The sequence below is a fragment of the Anas platyrhynchos genome, chromosome 4 (assembly GCF_047663525.1).
Source record: "Anas platyrhynchos isolate ZD024472 breed Pekin duck chromosome 4, IASCAAS_PekinDuck_T2T, whole genome shotgun sequence".
Taxonomy (NCBI): domain Eukaryota; kingdom Metazoa; phylum Chordata; class Aves; order Anseriformes; family Anatidae; genus Anas; species Anas platyrhynchos.
In genome coordinates this window covers 5,319,532-5,341,349 of record NC_092590.1, presented here as the reverse complement: position 1 = coordinate 5,341,349, position 21,818 = coordinate 5,319,532, and the positions used below count along the sequence as shown (strand labels likewise).

General features: G+C 36.7%; 1 long non-coding RNA gene across 1 annotated transcript; it reads left to right on the top strand.

The window, feature by feature from the left end:
• The first annotated feature begins 2,229 nt into the window (after positions 1-2,229).
• LOC106020549 (uncharacterized) lies at positions 2,230-6,913 on the top strand. Its single transcript, XR_001196107.5, has 3 exons — positions 2,230-2,568; positions 3,677-3,758; positions 5,554-6,913. It is a non-coding gene; the product is annotated as an uncharacterized lncRNA (long non-coding RNA).
• The last annotated feature ends 14,905 nt before the right edge of the window (positions 6,914-21,818 follow it).

Below are 21,818 nucleotides of genomic sequence, written 5' to 3'. Positions count from 1 at the left end.
TCTTCTGTGCAGCAAATCAGATGATGGACTGAAGCAAAGATGGAGGCAATGAAGAATATTCTCAGAAACTGTTTAAAGTTAATGTCTCTGTTAACTCCAGAAATACTGATTCTGGATTTTTCATTTATTGAGATAGCATAATTTAGCTACTTGAGAGTGCTAAACTGCAGATGCAATATTTTTATTGCAATGATAAACTTGACAAAAATATACCTTGGGGAGGAGTGAAAAAGAAAGGGACAATAGTTTTTATTTCTTTGTCTTGTATTTTCCTCTTCTGTCTGAATAATTGAATAACAACAGATCAGAGGTTATATTATTGCCTGAATTAAACTCCTAGGCCTGCCTATGCAGGGAATGGATTTTAGGGCATATTCCAGGTGAGGTAGTTAAGGCCAAGCTGTAAGTTCACGAACAACACTGTTGAGCAAAATATATATATATTTTTTTCATGAGTTAAATTAATCATGGCCAAATAATTTTTACAGGTTGGAAGCTTTAATTAGATATCTTCCATTCATCGTATTTGTGGCCTGGTGTGTTGGGTTACCCATTTGATGAGCAAGATCCAATATGTACTTTTTCCCACATGTCAATTGAAACACGTTTCTTTAAGATAGTCTTGTATTTGTAATCGTTGTGAGCAGGATACAAGAAAAATATACTTTAAAATGATTAATATGGTCAGAAGATGAATTAATTTCTCAGCAGGAAACAAGACAAAAATATTTTGTGCAGTGGGAAGCTTTGTGTGCAGAACTGCAGTGTGGGCACTATGCAGTGTTCAGACAGGTCTTTACGTTTGCTCTGTACAGCAGAAGAAAAATGCTAATTGCACGAAAGGGTCCCTGATTCACTTTCTAATTAGTTTCTCTTTTATTTCTGGCTGAGTGTCTTTACCTGAGAACCTGCAGATTGTATGCTCTTTGGACAGGACATGGCATATTAGCTTCTAGTCAGAGAATCCTTCTGGTCTTTTTGTAACCCTCACCCTTGCGTTTTTTATGACTGCTGAAACAAAATAAAGGAAAGGTGAATGGGAAATAAAGATAAAAATTGTCTTTTTGTCAGTATGACCTGCAATGAAATCCAACATCACATTACTAACCGTACTGAATCAGAGGAGATGTGACCAGATTTTACCTGCTGGGTCACAGATACACTGTATAAATATTTCCATAAGAAATGAAAATCTGGGCTGTAGGAGTCAATGTGTTTGAAGGCAATTAATGGAGACAAATGGTGATGTAGTAGATTTCATCTTAGTAAGACTTCTATCCTCAATACTGTTGGATTTGATTTTGCAATTCATTTTGGTGTTTTGTTTGCAGTTTACTTAATAATTTAGCCTAGATAGGCTAAACTCTTGAAATAGTAATTATAACAATCAATTTCCAACAACAGGAATTTTAGTTTAATAGTTTAACTTCTTGAGTTAGGTGTTCAAGGCACGCTTGGGAGAATGATAGCATAGCTGTCATTTTCCACTCAGGCTTTTGGCTTTTGATCTTCCATATTTCAGTCTGAATTTGCCCCCAAATTCTTTACTGTTAGGAATAGGAGCCATCTTCTTTGTCTCTTCTCAGAAATGTCACTCATCTTTTTTGCTGGTTCTTTTCCAAATGCATATGGTATTTCCACTGTACCTAAGGAGCATGCTAATGGCACAATATTAATATGCAGCACCTTTCACTTTCTACAGATAGAAATAAGCTCTTGAGAAAGATCAGTTAGTGTTTTCACTCCACAGTTAATCTAACTTTCATTTGCAAGGAGGGGGTGGAAGAAAAATCCCTTGTAAGGCTGTTTTATTTGTTTGTTTGTTTGTTAGAATGACGAGTATTGTGTGACAGTAGCATTTGAATTTTCCCCAATCTTTGCACCTGCATCAGGGTAAGGACTTGGATAAATCAAGGACCTCTGTGAATCAGTTTGCCCATCTGGAAAACACAAACAATAATCACTATAACTGGCTAACCAGCCTCTGTCAGTACAGAAAAACCTAGTGATTTAGTATTAGCAAAGACTGTTTCTAGCCCCAAGGAAAGCTGAAACAAGTATGCAGCATTAGTGTCATTTGCAGATCCTTGGTGAGAGAGGGGCTGCAAAGGAAAGGTATTTTCCTCGGAGCACTGAACACCTGGCAGCAGCTTCATTTGCATGGTTACTGGTTCCTTCCTGTACAAACACAGCTCTCCTCTTCATGCTAGCTCCTCTTCATGAGTTGGAAAAATGAACAAAGCTTTTGCCCTCAGTCTGCAGAACATACTTAAACTATAAAGGCTCTTACCATTCTTGTCAAGTCTGTAATCTGCTGGTCGTTCGTTAGTTCGTTACTTGTTGCCTTGATCCACGTGTGGACCCGAAATACAAAAGAGTGCGTAATACCTTGGCCTCAGTGCAGTGGGATGGGGAACCTCTTCAGGTAGGAAGATGAGCAGCACTATCCTTCTCACTGATTTTCTTTCAATGAACAGGTCATGGTTTTTAATTTAACAGCTCTCCAGAAATAGAAAAAAGAAGTGAATTACTCCTGAAGTGGCTGGAGTCAATATAACAGCGTAACAGGTAACCTCATTACACAGAGTAGCATTGATCTTCACAAAATTTCTTGAGTTCATGGAAACAAGGCATGATTTACTTTGCCTGACAGACGTATATGTGTATGTATGTATATATATATATATATATATATATAACAGTAGCTGTTGTTTTATGGTGTTATGTTTAAAGGCTATCCTTGTAACTACCTGGCAGATTTCAAAACTTATCTGTCAGAATTGTTTTTGGGTAGGCAGGATCAAACCTCATAGCTCTTAAAAACAGATTTGTAATTCACTTACAAACTTCCTAGTATCTTGAATTTTCCTTGTGAGGAAAACACAAACAGCAAAAATGCCCCTTAATTACTGGGCCAGTTTTTATTTTTTTTCCTTAAAGGAGGGGGAGGATACCAAGAGCCAGTCTTTGTTTTAAACCAGATTCTGTATGTAATGAATAACAAGCTGGTGCCAGAGAGAAACATAATGCAAACTGGTGGGAATTGCATTTAGGTTTATAGACAAGATTTTGGCTGATCAGTTTGGTTTGTTTTTAATTGTCATTACATTCCTATTATTAAAAAAAAAATCTAAGTACAAATTGTGGGAAAGGTGCAGTAAAATGTTCTAACCTGGAAAAAAAAGCCTTAAGTAGTGTAACTGCTGTTTCTTGTACATGCAGAGAAAGAAAACGTACACTTTATGTGTATGATAAATGACAGTTAATAGCACAACCTGCAGAACATAGAGAACAAAGGGTAGAATGAGTATTATGTATCCATCCATCATTTATTGTCCATTACAATGTAGTGCTTGCAAATGTTTTGTGTGTATGAAAAGCATTGTCTTTGATTGCAAGTAGGATGGAGTCTTTTCTTTTACTCAGGGGGAGACAGAGTTGAAATTGCAAAGCAACAGAAATTACCTGTAACCTACCAGAGGGGAGGAAAAATAAATAAATAAAAGAAGAAAAAAAAATCCAGAGAACTATAGGGAGGTCAGTAGGTTTTTCTCAGTGAAGTAGTGGGACAAAAAAAAAAAAGACACAAACTGAAAACTTTCCAAAGTCCTTTGAAGAATCAAAGAATAACTGCATCACTGTCAAGTTCATTGTTGCAAATATGTTTGTGTTGCAGGGTTGGAAAAGATTGGTAAACCAGCACAAAAATAGTCCAGCCTGAGTCTTGTACAAGTTTGCATCACTGCGGGATGTGGTGGGTGAGTTGTTTAAAAAATTTACCTTTTTCAGCAGATAATAATGCAACTCAAGTATTCAGACTTGCTAAGCTATGCTTATGGGGGAATGTGACAGGTTTTAAGGACAGCTTTTACCCCCGATCACACTGTGAGTCCAGGGGAAAGTTGTTTCTGTACCAAAGACTGTGATGAGGTTTGGCATATGCTTGGGATGTTCTCATTTGTACCTGTGTCATGGCAGCCTCCAAAACCTGTTATTGCCATCAGGCTTCCCTGTGAGATGCAGTATGTCGCAGGGGACTTTTTCAAGCTCTCCTGCTAAAATTGATCCACTGCACACATTTCTAAATTATTAACTGTCAGGACTGGAGCCTAGAGAAGTTTATTTCAGAAAACTTCACGCAGTTGGAGCATATGACAAACACCAATTATGTTCTGAAAAATTCCTCTGCGTACTGAAGTAAGGCACCCTTGTTAATGAATTATTCTCTGTGCAGAAAGTGCAGTTATAGGAGCCATAACTTTGCTGGCTACCTGCACTGGATGAAGAGCAGGACCAGAAGAAATTATGAATCTCTGTATTTGTGTATGGGCAAAGACGGGTGGATCTTTGTGGGCTTGCATTTGTTTTGCCAGGGAATGAAACTGGCTGGTTTTAATGGACTTTGGGAGATGGGATAGATTAACCTTCAACTGGGACCAAAAGGTAACCACAGAACTAGTGCCACTCTGAGCTTTCTGTCTCTCACTACTAATTTTGAAGCTATGCATTTTCATTTTCTTGAACCAGATGGCTTCATGAAATTGGTTCCCATGTAGTTTGCAGGAAATAGTCCTATTTACTACTGCAGTCAGCAGTCTGCAGCCTTACCTGAGATTACTGAACTCTCATAAATTCACTGATCATATCGCCTTTTATTTATTTTTGTAATAGAGTTAATACTCTTGAACTCTGCAAAACTAGCTTTTCTTTAACTTCCCTAACATTTTTCTACTTTGGTATTTTCTGCTGAATACAGAAAAACTGTCCCTACTAGTTAGGGTACAAGATGTGTTGTTTGAACCTTGATAAACTATGAAGATATGAGTATGCTGTGAATGCATCACAGGATTTACAACACTGATAAAATGATTCTTGATGCACAGCTTACCATAGGATGATATTCAGAGAAATATTCATTGAAATACATTTTGAAAATTAACTTTAGACTTTCTCTTATCCACAAACTATATCACCAATCATTTTTGTATTTGTTCCCCTTCTGAATTCCTGTAATTTCCCTGAGGTTATTTTGCTTTTTTCTTCTCTTTTCAGGAGTTTCTTTTTTTCTTCTAACCTTTTTTCAAACCTGCTTATAAAAAATAGTATTGATTATATCAGCCTTTCAAAAATCTGACAGATCCTAAGTTAATTTGACAGAAGGAAATCTGTTCTTAAACTACAATTTGCACTGGGAAAAACCTGAATGTTTAAAAACTGTCTTAAGTTACGAGCTTAGTTTGTCTTTTATTGCAGTCAAAATAGTCAACTCTGTCACCAGTAGACAAATGTGAAAAAACGTCTTGTGTAAATTAGCTGATGTTTCCTTGCTGAGTCAGTTTAAGAAAGGAGATATTCTTAGGATAGAAAGGTAAGTTACAAAATGAATGGTCAGAGGGTCTACACAGAGTAGAATCTAGATTAAACTACCGCTGCCTAATTCAGTCTCTGTTGTGTTTTAAGCTCTCCTGACTTGGTTTAATGTATAAATTTCCCAGTGTGCTTTACATGAAGACTATTCACAACCAACTGATTTCACCTATTTTCCTGCTTTAGGCCTCAAGACACTAGGCATTTTTGGCACAGCTTGCACTTCCATTGCAGCTGTAGGAAGGCTGGAGAATTGCCATTCAGGGATGGAACTAATATAGAAATTTCTTTACTCGATAACACAATTAGAACCAATTGTCATCACCTTTGGCCTTGCTCTGTGAAGGTAAAATGGCTTATAATATTAACAGGTTGCTGAAGCCCATTTAAACCTTCACTGAAGTAGCAACTGAAGTCCTCTGCAAAGCCACAGTGTCACCTCTGCTGTGTCCCTCCTTGGGCTGGTCTGGGTGGTTGGTAATGTGGTCAGTGCTAGCTGGCTGACCTGAAGGACTTCTTGTGACATACCTGCTATTGCCAGCTGCTGGAGCACGTGTCATAGAAGGGGATTTCTTCTACTGTAAAACTTAACATACTGTACGTAGTACATAGTAGCATCTGCCAGAAATGCAACACTATTGTTATTTTTCCCGTCATGTTATGGCAAATGAAAATATAAACAATTAGGTTACTGCATAATTCCTGCAGAGTCATTGAAGTCAGCCCAAGGTTACACCTAAAGCACATTCCTTTTCTACATAAAATATTTTCTGCATAATAATCTACATAAAACCTTTTCTACATAAATAAATTTATTTCCCACTAATTTTCCAACATTTATTTAAAGGTTAAGGGAAAAAAGTTTTATGTGATGGCCATTGACTTAAACAATAAGGAAACCAACCAAACTGCTTGCATCTTCTCTACTGTGTATTAGTGGCAGAGAAATCTGGGATATTTATGTATCCTTTAAAAAAGAAAAAAAAAAGGATAGAAAATAAATATCAGCATTTTCTCTGTTACAGTTCAATCATAAGTTAGGCCCAGTGCCAACATCTTATTTTTGTTTGCCCCACAAAAAATCGTATGTGAAATAGGGAGCTTATTTCACAGCCTACAGCTGTTTCTCAACTCATTTATTGATTTCCAGAGTTAAAGGAGATGATAAATAATATTTCAGAAACAGAATATTTATATCTAAGGTGGCTTTATAATTAAAAGAACATTTTCTATGTTGATTTATACTGAAGTTTCTTGATTAATTCTTATGGAAAGTAGTATTGAGCTGTCGTCTTAGCTTGATAAATCTAATTCTGATCTTTTATATCTATGAAGGCCCTACAGAACTAGTAACTTACAGAAGCTTGCAATAAAAAAAAAAAAAAAGGCTCTCTGGCAAAGTGTCTTATTCCAATTATTTTCTGATTCATCTTTCTGTGTTCTTTCATGGTTGCCACATGAAATAGAAAGCTATTGCTCTTTTATTACTTTTATTAACTGTTACATCCATATTCATATTTCAAATACACTTTATGTAGTTAATCAATGGTGATATTTATTGCTGTCTTAGATATTGAAAAGAGGTGGAAAAAAACAAAGACCCTTTTTCAATACAATAAAGTACCTTCTTGAAATTGTTTGGCCTCTATCTGTTACTGGTTGTATTTTGAAAGACATCACTATGCTTTTAATGATCAAGAAATTGTTTTACTACTCTAAAAAGCTAGATTCATCAGAAATCTACTCTTCTGAAACAGAACTTTCCATCTACTGTACTTCAGTTAAAAAGGGGGAGATTTACTTCAGCAAGAAAAAAAAAAATGTTCTTGACTCAGTGCCTACCACATTCAAGCCAGAGGACTCATTTTGCAGCCTGGGAAAGAGGTGAGAGGAAACAGCAGTTCTGTAACATTGCCTGTTGTTGGGAAAATAGAACACTACATGAAACAGTATAGGAAAATTCAGAACTACTATAACATAATTTAACTACAACAAAGCAAATGTAGAACTAAAAAAAATATATCTGTTCTGGCACATGGGGGAGAAAGCTGATCTGTGGTAATGATGCATGGCTCATGAAGCAGAGAGGAAGAAGAGGGGAGCAGAATTATGCTTCATGTTAGAAAACTTGCAACTGGGGAAGGTACTGTACTAGACTACAAGTGTGATGGCCCTGGTGAAAAAAGACTTTATTCATCTGCTTTTCACTTTTTCCTTTATTCTTGGCTACGTGGCTAGAACTCTCTCAGACAACTGTTCTCATCTCTGAGACCCGTTTCAACCCCCTTTCAGCCAAAAGTCATGATGTCTTTCATTGTCAGCTGCAGAAATTCCTACTTTACCTATACATTAGGGTTTGAGCCAAATGGACAGGGATTTTGTTCTGAGATAGAAGTGTTTCAAATGTCTGGTTAAGTTCATTAGACAGTATAGAAGAAACAACCTTATTACTTTTTTTTTTTTTTTAAATGCTTTCTTTCAATAGGTAATGCATTTCCTATTTTGTAAAAACAAACAAACAAACAAAAAACCACTAAAAGATAACCTTTTCACTTTGTGCAATTTTCACAAGAGCAATGTAAGATACTTCCTGAGACTGGACTGAGTGTTGAACTGGGAAAAATAAATTAGTGCTGTATTTAACAAGATTAGTGTGAGCACAGATTTTAATACATAGCAATGCCATAGTGCATGATGTTTAGTTTTACCTTAGCCTTTGCTGTTATATAGTCTGATTTATAAACTTAAAAGAAAAAAAAAAAATGGGGGTGGGGGCAGACCACCACAGCTGCCTTGTTTTAAAAAGCATGTTCTTACTTTTGACAGTTAATCAATAAGAAACAAACGAAAAGTAATAACGCACGACTTGAGAAATATTGTTTTTATTCTTAGCCTGAAGCTAGGGCTTGCCAATACATTAAGATCAATCAATCTTCTCCCCTCAGACTGAGCTTGCATCCAAATCACCAAATCTGTAAAACATGGAGTCATTTAGATTTGAAAAGACCCTTAAGATCATCAAGTCCAACTGCCACAAATGTATTATATGCAGAACATTCTGCTGTTTGCTGGTGGTATACGAGGTCAGGATGGAAGACAACATTGTTTTCTGGATTTCCTAAAAATGCAGAAGGGCAAAAGGAGAGAAAATCTGCCCTAAAGATCAGAAATATCCAAGTGAGGCCGTTCTTTTTTATGATAAGGAAATTGGAAATACTCTGTATGCACTCCAGTTGATTCAGCTCAGTACTAAATCTTCTCACGCAGAGACAGAATGATGAACAAACAAGCAAGCACCCTAAATCCTGCTCAGAGTGATTCTGCTACATGGAAAATGATTATCAATTCAGCGTTATGAAGAGGAATCTTTGATACAGCATCATTCACTTTTCATATGGAATAAGGGAACAGAAACATTGTTTTTTGGGGGGTCTTTTTTTTTTTTCTTTGTTAAAGGTGAGGGTCTTTTTTTTTTTTTTTCTTTGCTAAAGGACAGGGAGGAGAGGCAACAAAACTTCTAAACTGATGTTTGGTAACAGTAAACAAGTTGTGCAGGCAGCATACTGCACACAGCTTTCCCTGGGTAGCTGCTAATGACTGGTTTTCATGGCCTTAAAAGCTATTATTTTGCATAGTCACACTCCTGTTACTAATCTCAGTTGCTAAAATTAATTAGGGTATAAGCACACCTAGAAAGCCTGTAAAACTACATTTATGTCTATGACATAAAGCAGAACATTTGGCAATGTTAATTGAAATGATAAAAAGGTTTGCAAGACATCAAGAACCCTTCACGTTAGTCCTCTTTACCTTGGCTTAATGACACAATAAATGCTTTCTTTTCTGGATATGATTATAGTTTTAAACAACATAAAGTGAGAAAATTCCATTATTTTATGTCAAGGAACCCTCCAGAGAAGATAAAATTGCAGTTAATAAATAAGATTACTTTCCAATGGCAATTGCTCCATAATAGAAAATTCACTTTCTAACCTTCTTCTCTAGGATGCTAATCAGTTAATCAGTTCAGTCCCATCTTAGTTCCTGGCAGCAGTTTTTCTCCCATTGGGACAAAAGTGAATGCAGGGTTTCTGTTGAGGCAAAGGAAGAAAGGAAGTAAGCAATAAAACTGCCTTATTTCATTTGGAAGTGATTGTTTTAGGCAATTATGCACCTGCAGCACTGATCCCCTTAACAAGCAGCATAAATAGCCTACAGTAAGTCTATTAAGCCCCTTTTTTTCTTCCTGTAAAGGAAGCTGAAATACTATATGTGCACATACCAGGGCAGGAAGTAATTTCCATCTTCATGGGCACAATTCCAATATACCTCTGTCTTTGTTTAAGTATGAATTTCTTACATGTTCCAGTGTCATGCACCATTAATCACTCCTAAATCATTATACCCTTAAGATTGTTGACAAAATTCAGAGGTCTTTTCTTTCATACAAAATCATCTATTCATTGATAATTTAGTAGTTAGTGCTCAACAAAATAACGATGTGGTATTTTTCTGTTTCTCTATCATGCATGCCTTATATTTTTTCTCTTTAGAAGATATATTTTACAGTAACCAGGATGCACTTCCCTTGGAATGAATATTCAATGTATAAAGCTTTATCTTCCATGGCATAAGAATATCCTATTAACACTAATTTTCTGATATTTGTGTTGACATCTACTTAAAGTAATTCACATTTTCTAATTGTTATTGTGAAATTTAAGCACTTTGGCTTATAAAAAAGTGTAATGTGTATGAAAAGTATGCCCTCCTCCCCACCCATCTGTAAAATTAAGTACTTTTTTATGAACTGTTTTTATCTTATTTTCTTCTTAGCTATGTAATACTCCTCGAGTTAGTTTCAAAGCAGACTTGATCTGACATTCAGGCATATCTGTAGCTGGAATTATTACTTCCCAGCTTTTTCTTTTCCCCTTTTTGCCCAAGATTAAATGTATTAAGCAAAGGAGGTTATTTATGTTAGACCAGAAAGATTTATTTGGAAAGAAATAAAATCATACTTCAGAAGACTGTCTGTGAGAGAAGATGACTAAGGGAACAGCAGTTAGTGAAATTTCATTATTAGGAACAGAATTGGGTTACTTCCACTTTATATTGCTACAGTGATTGATCTAAATAGAAAAGATCTCCCCCTCCCCTCAGCTTATTCAGAAAATATTTTCAAGATCTTACCCCAGGGAGGATAAACCATGGAAGGTGTATCCTGTAGATATTAGAGGCTAATGTCTGTCAGTATTTTAAGAAGACAGATAGTATGAAATGGGTAATGACAGGATAGCTGGCATAATGATAATCCAAGTGAATCAATCACAGGGAAAAAAAAATAAAAAATTACTGGAATCAGTCACTAAAGAATTAAAAGGCAACATGACCATTAACGAGTAATTTCATATTGTAGAACATACAGGTTGTCAAAGGAGTTTGATGGTTTGGCCATCACCAACGTAGCTGGTAACTGCAGTGCATTATGTTTAGATTTCTTGTCGAGTCTTCAACTTAGTATTACCATAAATTCTTTTAAAATAGAAGCTAACCAAGCTACATACTGAATAGATTAAACAAGATTAAAAGAAAATCGTGCCATTAATTACCAGGGCAATTCACCAGCCAGTGGAGGGAATTTATGCAGTTTTGAAAAGATCTGTCCAGGATTTGCCACCATAATTCACTGTCTTTGTGACTGGCTGGGAGACCACCTGGCTAGGTAACAGCTCTTTCTGTGGCTGCTGATGACTCCTTCCCTTTCATAGACTGACATTTAAGTGTGTCTATTTAGAATGCACCAATGCATAAAAAAATGATCTCTAAAACTGTATTTATGAAACATTCAGAATAATTACTGTGCTTTTATACTAATAGTTGCTGTAGAGCACAAATCAGCCTGCCGATTTTGATAACTTAGCTTAAATTCCACAAACACCTTGCATTGATATTTTTGGATCTGTTGGGTCTTCTATGAACTTTGTTCTTTTGCTTTTCTTTCTGATTTTACAAGCTGATGCACTCTTTCCTGATAACAGGTGTCACTATCATTAGAGTATAGATCCCTACCCTGTCAAATCACTTACTGTTGTGTGTGTTTGTGTGTGCCTGGTCAGAGCATGTTAAACCTCTGTCTGGGAGTACATGTGCAAATGAGGGATTAGAGGACAAGAGCTGGTCTTGCTGCCTCTGGAAAACCTGATCGGGGTATGTACAGAGCTACATGGCTGACAGAAGAGAGCATCCTGGTCATCTCAGGGATGGTGAGGCTCCGTTTAGTAGTTTTGGAGCCAACTGGATTGCAAATAGTGATGTTGCAAGCTAAAGTCACGCGTCTCCTCCTTTTTGGAGACCATCTTGTTGTGGTGATTGTTTGACAGGGAGCTGGGGGTACAAATACAATATCACAGCCTGAAGCAGATGCCAACTGTTGGGCCCCAGCATACCAATAAATCTTTTTGCCCAATCAACAACAGAAAATTATCCAACAATGTTCCTAATAAGTGTTAAGTATCCCCTTGCTCAGCATGAACTCAGATTATAACCCATGTATTGATTACTGTCATGTATTACTGAACTGTTTTAGACAAATGGTGACAGGCATTGATGAGGGGATTGTCATGTATCTATTTTATCATCGGACTAATAGCTAGTGCTCACTCGGGTTTATAAACCATCATGTGTTACAGAATCATACACACACAGCCTATTCTTCTGTTTCAATCACATACATACCTCTTCTGTCTCCAAAACTACTTAGTTGGTGTTAAACAAGCTTTAGAGTTTGAAATAAAAGTTTACCTGCTGGCAAGAATACAAGGGGTTTTGCAATTAAGAAAAAAAAAAGAAAGTCTGCTAGCAGTTATTTAGAGGTGCTTGCCATACAGTAGAGAATAAAATCTATTCTTTTTCCTACAAAAATTTGCTGTGATTTTGTTAATTTTAATATATAAATACAAAAAAAAAAAAAAAAAAATCACCGTAATCTAGATATAGAAACACCAAATTCAGTGAAATACTGCACATGACCTTCCTGTACTTCTTGAAGTACTTCTTAAATTTGGAAAATGCAGGGATCCCCAAGCTGTCTGGAGTGGTTTTCTCAAGTAGCTTCCAAGGCATTAAGAGAGGTCCAAGCTTGCAGAGCAAATTGTTCTTTAATGCTGTGATCAGGGATCCCTTGGCATCTCTGTATCCGTTTTCCTAATCAGCTGACTCTTTCCACCTGATGCTACAAAGCTTATTTCAAACTGAAGTCTGGTTTTCTTTGCAGTCTTCACAATAGCATCATGTGTCTGCATTTCACACAGGGTCCAGGTCCTCTGTGCTGTGGTGGTGGAAAAGGTAAGTGCTAATACACCTAATACACTATTTCATTTTTGGTTTCACAAGCTGTTCTTACAGGCAGTTTGTATAACTTCTGTGCATATTCTCACTGTGATAACTTCATTTGCCATCCCATCCCAGCACGCCTAATGCTTCAGATCTCTGTGACTAAGTCATTTCTCCTGTGAAGAGCTGAGACTGCCTAGGAGTGGAGTTATAGAGTGCCAGGAGATTTCTTTACCATTGTGTTTATTTAATTTACACATAAATGCCCCCCAAACAATTTGTTCTTTCCAGCCAAGTATTCAGCACTGTATTTTCAAAGACTTTAAAGGACTACTATTAGCTGCATGCATTATTATGAACTGCTTGCCATTTTCCTGTCTCTAAGTTATGTATGCAGCAAGATCTGGACGCATCTGTAGCATGATCAAGGGCAGTGACTTCTGATGAAGTAGAAGATGTATCTATAAGATCTACCACAATGATGTTCTTTGCAAGACTGAGTACAGAAATCAGTAAAAACCTCTTTGAGCAAGAAAGCACCTCTTTGTAGTCAACAACAGCGTCATTATATTCTTTTTTTTTTTTTTTTTTTTTTTTTTTTTTTTTTTTTTTTTTTTTTTTTTTTCAGATGAGAACCCACTGTATTGATTTGAAACAAATGCTTTCAATTAAGTCAAAGCATTTTTCTTTCACTTCCCACTTTCCCTGAAGTTAAACTGATTGGTATGACACACCATTACTTTTATTAGCAGATCATAAAACATTAACTCTCTCAAAGGAAAAACTGCCTCCTTCACACAGGCACTTCTGAAGTGCCCTATAAACAGAATGGAGCCAGAAGTCTTCATCACCATTAAAATTTCTCTGCTTGAAGAACAAGAAAAAAATGATCCTAAGTAAGGTGGGCAATTAACTATCCCCTCATTTGAAGCTGTGGCCATATAAGGAATATTCTGCAGTATGCTTTTGATTCCAACCTATATCAGCTTTTGTGAACTAATTCCCAGATCAGTTAGGCATTCAGGCATAGAGAATAAAATGTAACTACTGTTGTATGTGAGATCCAACCAATTATACAAAAATGTGAACAAAAGCAGCACAAGAACACAAAAGTGTTCAAGCATCCATTATAAACAGTTCCAATTTCCTTTTTAAATGTCAAGTACAAAATATATATTTTAGATGCAAATAGCACTGGAGAGTTGTTGCTAATATACTCCTGAAATTACATTTTCTTAGCATGACCTTTCTTGCTAACAATAACTTACATTTTAATTAAACCTGTGGCCATTTTCATTTCATGCCAAATATCCATCCCCATGCCATAAATTACTGAACTTGCATGTCAAGAAAGTTTAAAGGTCATAAGCTTAAATACATACTTGAGTTAAACTTTTAAAATAATAACTAAAAAATACACTTCTGTGCTATCCCTACTGGTCTGTTGAAACTAATTTTTTTTAAAAAAATCTTTCACCAAATTTTACATGTCAGAATGGCAATGAAGTAGTAGTATTGCTTTAAGTTCAGCAAAGTAATCCTTTTTTTTTTTTTTTTTTTTTTTTTTTTTTTTTTGTGTGTGTGCGTGTGTGTTTGTTTGTTTGTTTTGTTACCTAATGGTCTAGTGCTCTGTCTAGGTAATGAAGTAGTGTATTTAGACTTGCTTCTGCAGGAGAAATGCTCGTGATGGCTCTGCATTTAAAACTGGGAGGGCTGGAAGGGGGCAGGTTGCATTCAAGTGTAAGAGTTTGCAAACTGGGGAGAAGTTGACTGGTACTTTTGAGGTATACAGCCTTATTCAGCTGGAAATGAAACACTAAGCTGTCAGGAAATTCAGTCATCTTCATGCATAGATGCTACTTTTACTGTTGAATGGTCTTGCTGAGATGCATCCTCGGTGTGAGTGAAGGAGAGAGACCCAGAAGAGGTGTAATGAGAACCTGCCCCAGCTCCCTGTCCCCAGGCACACACACGCTCTTTGCTTGCATGCTGCCACAGATGTGCTATCAGTTACTGCTGCGACTTTAACAAATATGCTTCTCCAAGCTCTAGGAAATCCTGACATCAAAGCTTGCTTGGTTTTCTCTGCAGGTTTCTGTCTTGCTCCTATTTATATTTTTTTATTATGCATTCTCAATTCTTTCCCTAGCCCTGAGCTTAGCAGTAGAATATTTATAATTCAGCTGCCTGTGGAGCACAAGAAACGAAGATGTATTTTAGAATTAGGTCTTGGCAGCTCAGCCTTCCTCCTGGAACCTGCAGTGTTTCTTAAAGGATGTCTAATCCTTCAGGTTAGCTCCTGAGGATCAGACAGGCAGCTTGGATCTTGCATTTGGTGTTGAAATAGTCCCAGACTCTGAAGCAGACCAGAGCTAGAAACTCTGGTTTAAGCTTTCTGCTAGTTGACTTCTAGGTTTGAGAGAGAGGCGAGCTGTAAGTTCTGTGTAGGTGTTCACACAATCATGGGAAGAAAATATATTTAGTTCTGGATCCAAAGAGCCACAAAATTATACAGGCCTAGACATTTGCTGGGTTGGTTACAGTGCATTTGGGGAGCTGTTTGGAAAGGACTTTTTGACACTGACCTCTGAGATCAGAAGAGACTGCAGGGGAGAAAGAATGAATTCCTGGAGGCAGAGGATTTTTGCCTTCATTGTTTATTGGCATTTAATAGCACATTGACAGTGATGGTTGTCTTGCTCCAGTTCCTGTTTGCTTGTGTAGTGTAATGGGAAATCAAGAAAGTAGTAGAAATAATCTGTCATGTCTTAAAAGAATAACTGTCATCTTCAAAGTTTAAGACAACCATGAGGCTTGCATGGAGTGATTTTTTTTCAAGTTTCAAACAAGTGTATGATATGGGTGAGTTTGATTCCTTCTTACAGTGTCTCGAGTATTAGAAGTGTAATTTTATATATACTTTATATCTCTGACTTCAGTGATAGATAGCCTTAGGGCAAGTGATTTTACAATATAATTTCCTGCTCTGTCTTCAAGATGCTGCGTTCAAAACTGCACTTACAACTCTTGTCCTAAAGATGTTGAAGAAGTGCTTTTTTGAGGGAAATGTCTTAATGAAACATTAGTATCAGAAGGTGCAGTATTTTCCTGTGATAATGGGAACATTTTTGAGGAATCACGAGGAAGTCATTCCAGGAAGTCATTCCTTTAAATATTCTTAAATATTTAAATTCTTAAATATTTAAATATTCTTAAAAGCAAATGAAAACAAAAAATCTATAACAGATTTTTTTTTCTTTTGGTCAGACATCAGATATGTGTGTTTGTTCCTGACAGCTTGGTTTTTATATATATTATACTATATATTTACATATATATATTATATAACAACAACAAAATATAGACAAAAGTAAACAGAGAAAAAGCAGAAATGTGGGTACAGCTATTCCTTAACTACCATAAGGGAATAATCAGCCAGGGGAAGAAGATATGCAATGAAGTGTGTACTGCTAAGCTATGGATAACTAGAAGCAATTTTTGATCAGACTGAACGCTTGCTTCACATTAGTGCATCTCTGAATAAAATAAGAAACAGCCCCATGGCATTGTTTTTATAAAAAGGAAAATATGGAGGGGGAGGGGGAAGCCAAGAGCATTATCATGAAGTTGCAGTTGCACCCAGCCATGTGAACAGAAGCCTAACAGTTTAATGAAGTTAGTTTGTGGGCTGTGTTTTGATTCTCATGTGCTGCCAAGGAGGACTCCCATAACTTGCCCTTGCTTGACCAGCTGGCAACTTCTCAAGAGAAGTTTGGCCTTGACACAGGATTCTGGTGCATCTTTTCAGACTTCTGCGGTGGCACACAGGGATCAACACCTGCAAAAGGTGAAATTTAAGACAAATTCCTGAAAAGTTCTGAAAGTTGTTGGTGAGCGTAGAGCTGTCAGGAGAGCTGAACTTTCCTAGTTGTCAGTGTGCTTAGGACAAAGCACCAACTGGGGCTGTTTCTTTGTTCCCAGATGAGGCACCTACTTCATAAGATTTTTATGGATATGAAATGAAGAAGCAGGAAAAGGAGTGACTTGGATTCTCCTCTGTTGAAAAGTAAATCTAGAGTAAATCTCAGCCAGTGGAGCATCCCATGTAAGCACTCCTTCTAAAGAATAATGTCAGTTTAGTAATGTGAGATGCCTCCACTGATCTAAAACCTCTGAATGGTCTGCAACTAGAACCCTATAAAACGTTCACTTAGGTAAGTGAAAATTTGCCTTGCACTAAGTGGCTGAGCTAATTAGATCTTGAAAGGTGCATTTAACCTTTTCACCTTATTGGAAAGAGTGAGGATTTGAATCTCCATTACAGCATGCCAGCTTCATGCTGTTGTAAATGCCACTACTTTCATTTAGATACTCTGATATGGTATAATAGAGAAACAAAGGAGAAAAGGTGGAACAGGGAAGGAGAGGTTTCCAAAAACGTTTCCTTGAATCTTGCATTTCATATCAGGAGAATATCTTAGTCTGGGCGCTCCATGCTGTATTTCACCATCTTGTGTACTGTGTCCTCTTCCAATCATGCTCAAGGAAAAAATAATTAGTAATTGTGAATATAGCATGACTGTACCATTAGCATCTAATGGTATGACACAAAAAAGTCACCTTGTATATCTTCTGATTGCAACAACTACAAAAAGATTGTGGAGGTCAAACTGCCTATGTGTCATTAGAAATTAAGTATCTTTGACAGGAGCAATGAAGAAAATAATGTATGGGATATTCTGTATGTGATATTCTACTGCCTTCTGTTCACAACTGTTTGTGTGGTGCTGTGAGACTGTGCTGGGTCCCTTTCCCATCTTGGCTAGAGAGGGGACAGGTTGACTAAAGCAGTTGCTCTGGACAATGTCCATAGGCTTTCTGAGAGAGCAAGAGATATGCAGCTCTAAGAATTGCCAGTGCCAGATGGTTTGAAAAGGTAACTAACCAACTTTACAAACACTGAGTTGCTGAAGCAACTAAGTAAGATTCTTATAATTAACTATAGGCTGAGTGTTTTGTACATTTTGGCTATTATTTCAAATGTGAAACTTGTTTATTATTGACAATTCTGTAGGCATAGAACCAATTCTGAATAGCCTAAAAGACTAGGCACTCAGTTTTCTTCTGGTTAAAATGCTGTTTGAAAGGAGCAGGTGGAAAATTTTCAGAGTATTTAGAATATAAACAGCACTCTCTGTGGAACTGATGAATCCGAAGGACATAATTTTAAGTGCACAAAGCCAACTTTCATGTTAGTCTTAGGCTACAAGAAACCATTTTCCATGTTTTCCCAAACCCATAAATATTTTAAATATACATAACACATTCACTTGCCAAATCATTCATAATCCATTGGAATCTAACGGAACTAAAAAGATCAGTTCAATTACCATCTACCACCAATGCCTCAGAGATCAGTCATGGGGTCAAAACTTCAGGTCCTATGGTTTCCAAATGTGTGATTTCATATTTTCCTAGTGCTTCCAGCCTTCTTGCTGGAGAAAAAGTGATAAACCTAGATTAAGTGTGGGACTTCAAGATTGTTGATTCTTGGCACATGTGGACTGCCAGTACTCCCCAGGTACTTAGGCTTTAGAAAGCCCAAGTAGGCTGTCGGGGGCTGGAGCTCATGTTGTACCTGAGGGATTTCAGGAATGGTGGCATGATTAATGGCCCTGGACCAATATAGTCAGGCAGAGAAAACTCTCCAGACACTCTACCTGACACAACTGTCCATGAATTCTTGGCCATCTTGTAGCCATCTGCCCTTGAGCTTCCAGGCAGAAAGTTACTGTTCGGAAAATGTATTTCTCAAAGCAATTATGAAAAAGCTGTCATTGCTGCAGAAGGATTTCAGAATTGTGGAAGAATCCCAGGTCATGAGAAATGACATGGTGTGCAGACTTTATAAAATGTAGGTGAAGCAAAGTGGAGAAAAGATTTCCCATAAGAGAATGCAATAGAGAACTCAGCTGTTGTTTGATAAGGCAGGGGTTAACACACTTCCCTGGATATAGAAACAAAAAAATCATGCACTGCAGTGTCTTCTCTACATTTTTTTTTTCTTCTGTTTCATAAATGAAGTGATTAAAATGCTAGTAAAGTCCAGTGGGCATCTAATCTTGTAACCTTACTCCAACAGGAATTAAAGCCCAATGCTTCTTAGCAAGGTGAAGTTTATAATGTATGCAAAAAACATTTGCAGCACATGGGAAATGTGTCCTATCTCTGATTGCAATCGTTCTTTTAGCATGGTAACCTTTTTCGGGTAAGAATATCTGCAAGTCTCTTGAAGCGTAGGGTACATTTATGGATCTACATAAATGCATAATAATAATAGTCAGTGCCCTTAGCCATGAGATTTGATAGACCTTATAATTTAATCTTAAGAAGTGCAGTGTGTCTGCAGATAGTACTTTTTAATATTCACAATCCTACTACTTGCCACAAAATATAATGCTGCAGTAGTTTTAGTATCCTTCAAATGTAGAAACAAGGCAAGAGTCACCTTTCCATGCAAATAAATACTTTAGCTGTAATAAAATGAAGTATAAAGAGAAATAAGGGCAACTGCAGTTTTATGCCATTGCAAAAAGCCTAGCCTGGCCACAGCTCCAGGCATATTTAATCTTTTGGAGAATGGAAAGTGTTTGGTCTGCTAGGAAAAGTTGAATATAATTCTTTCAGTACATTATTTCTGATGTTCTAGGTGTCTTTTAGACCCATATTTTAGTGACTGACACGCACATTTTGCTTAGGATTTTTTCTTTGCATCATACCCCTTCCTTCTGTTTCTTGTGCAAACACCAAATGTACACTCAAAAAGAGGATGATAGTGGAAGACCTAGCTTCAGAGTAGTCACAATTTGGTGGGAGCAGAACATTTTTTATTTATGTGGAAACATTTAAACATATATTTGCAAAATTTACAGTTGTTTTTTGTATATGCCAGTTTTTCTTCCCATAATGAAACTAATGCTTGAAATTAAGGTTTTTCAAGAATGGTGAAATTAGATTTCAAAAATCTTGTAAAATTACTCAGTGATGTTATTAAAGGGGAGACATTTTAACAGCGACTTTCAAGAGATTCTGGTCTTTTGGGCAATTCAGTGGTAATGCCTTCCATTTTACTGCGTGCAGAAATTCAGTGCTTGTGCATGTCTACATTTGAACAAACATTTCTGCATGTTAAATGGGTGATAGGTAATTTACTGTTCTGTAAATGCATTCATATGGCCTCTTATTTATGCAGAAAATAGAAGATGACTAGGCAGCTTAGATTTTTATACAGAAATGATAAGGGAAAGGAGTCCTTTCTTTTCTACCAAGATAGTAATTGTGCTATATTTCTCCTTATTTTTATATATAAAATAAACTAAATCACACGGTAGGTATTAATATTTCTTGCCTCACACACTTCAGCATTTTCTTAGCTTTAAATGCAGAAATAATTCCATTGGTTTCAATAGCACTGCTATAGTGTTTCGAGTTATGTACATGCAGAAGTTCTTCCCTAAATCAGAGCCAGAAATACTGACAAGATGGGTGTGATGTAGTTTGAGGAGACATGTCTAAGACTGATAACCATTTTAATTCTTCCTGATTTCCCTAGCATATTTCTCTGTAAAATTCATGTTACAAGTCAGACACATTCTGCTAAGGAGTTTTAGCCTAACAGTTATTTACTGGCAAAACAGCAAAGATCATAAAATATATTGAGATAAGAAGGTTGCATCCCTAAGTCTTTGTGTTAAAACAAACAGATGTATTTTGTATGTCATTGATACAATATTTAGGAAAATATGTGAAGCTGAAGTCCAGAGCACAAGAAGATCCTAAGTATATGTTTACAGCAAGCTTAAGGAAACCTATTCAAAAGTGAATATCCTTTTCCTTTCAGTATGACAATGATAATGTCTGAGTTTTCAATTTTCTAAATTGCAGAGGCAATTCAGTGAAAATATTATCTTGTATTTCAGTTATCTGTTCATGGATGTAAAGAGTCAAAAGAGTTCTTAATCTTGTTTTTGTGAGCTCTCCTCCTCTAAGATCATTAATAGTTTATGTTAATGTATTTTTAAAAGTGAATTTCCTCTTTGATCTAAAGCTTATTTATGGCTATATTTAGCAAACACATTTCCTTTCTAAGTTGTTTTCCCACCTAACACACAGGAAGAATGAGATGATGTAAAGAAGAACCACAGGTCAGACATAGTAAAGGCAGCTAGCATTGAACACTTTGGATTAGATCAGCCATCATCTCGGTTATTCAATGGCATCTTCCATGTCTGATTTCACAGAACATTGTTACATAAAATTTTATATTGCTTCTGAAATGGGTCTTCAGATTCAAAGGCTTTCTGATTACTCAAAAGCTGAGGTTGAAGGACAAAAGAAAAAAAAATAAGGCAGCACTGCAATTCATTCTCAAAACCTGCTGGCTTCACATCTCTTTAGCTCAGTGGTGAAAATGGAATGATCGACATGCAGAATGGAAATGGGTGACAAATATCAACTGACATGGACACAAACTGAGTCTTCTCACCCATGTAAACTTCCAATTTGATAGCACAATGCTAGAAGATCTCTTTAGTGTGCACTTGCATGGAACAGAAAGGGGAGTCATTTGAATAACAATAGCATTTTATTAAGTCAACCTTGTCACAGCCAAGTAATACTGGGTATCCGAGAAACTGTGCAGAAAGATGCAGTTCTGAGAAGATATTACATTAAGGCAGAGCACTGCTTTTGGAACAGCTCTCATTACCTGGAAAGAGGTCAGTAGCACTTGTACAGTCTTGGGTGGGAAATGTTACTGAGCATTCTTACTCATGTAAGACTGTTTTTATGAAAATTAGCCCTGTCCTCTCCCCCAGTAAATCCCAGATTTGTGACACTGATTTTCAGTTGTTTCATATAATGTTTGTAATATGACCTGTTTTAATAGTCTTGATTCCCTGCTCCAGTGACCCTGAGTTTCTCACATTTGGTTAGTTAGTTATAAGCAATCATGTTAATGTTACCTTCAAGAAAGCTGAATAGCAAAGGGGAGAACTAAAACACTGGTAGGAAAGATGGTTCTGCATTTTCTGTTCCAATGTGGAAATTGAAAACAA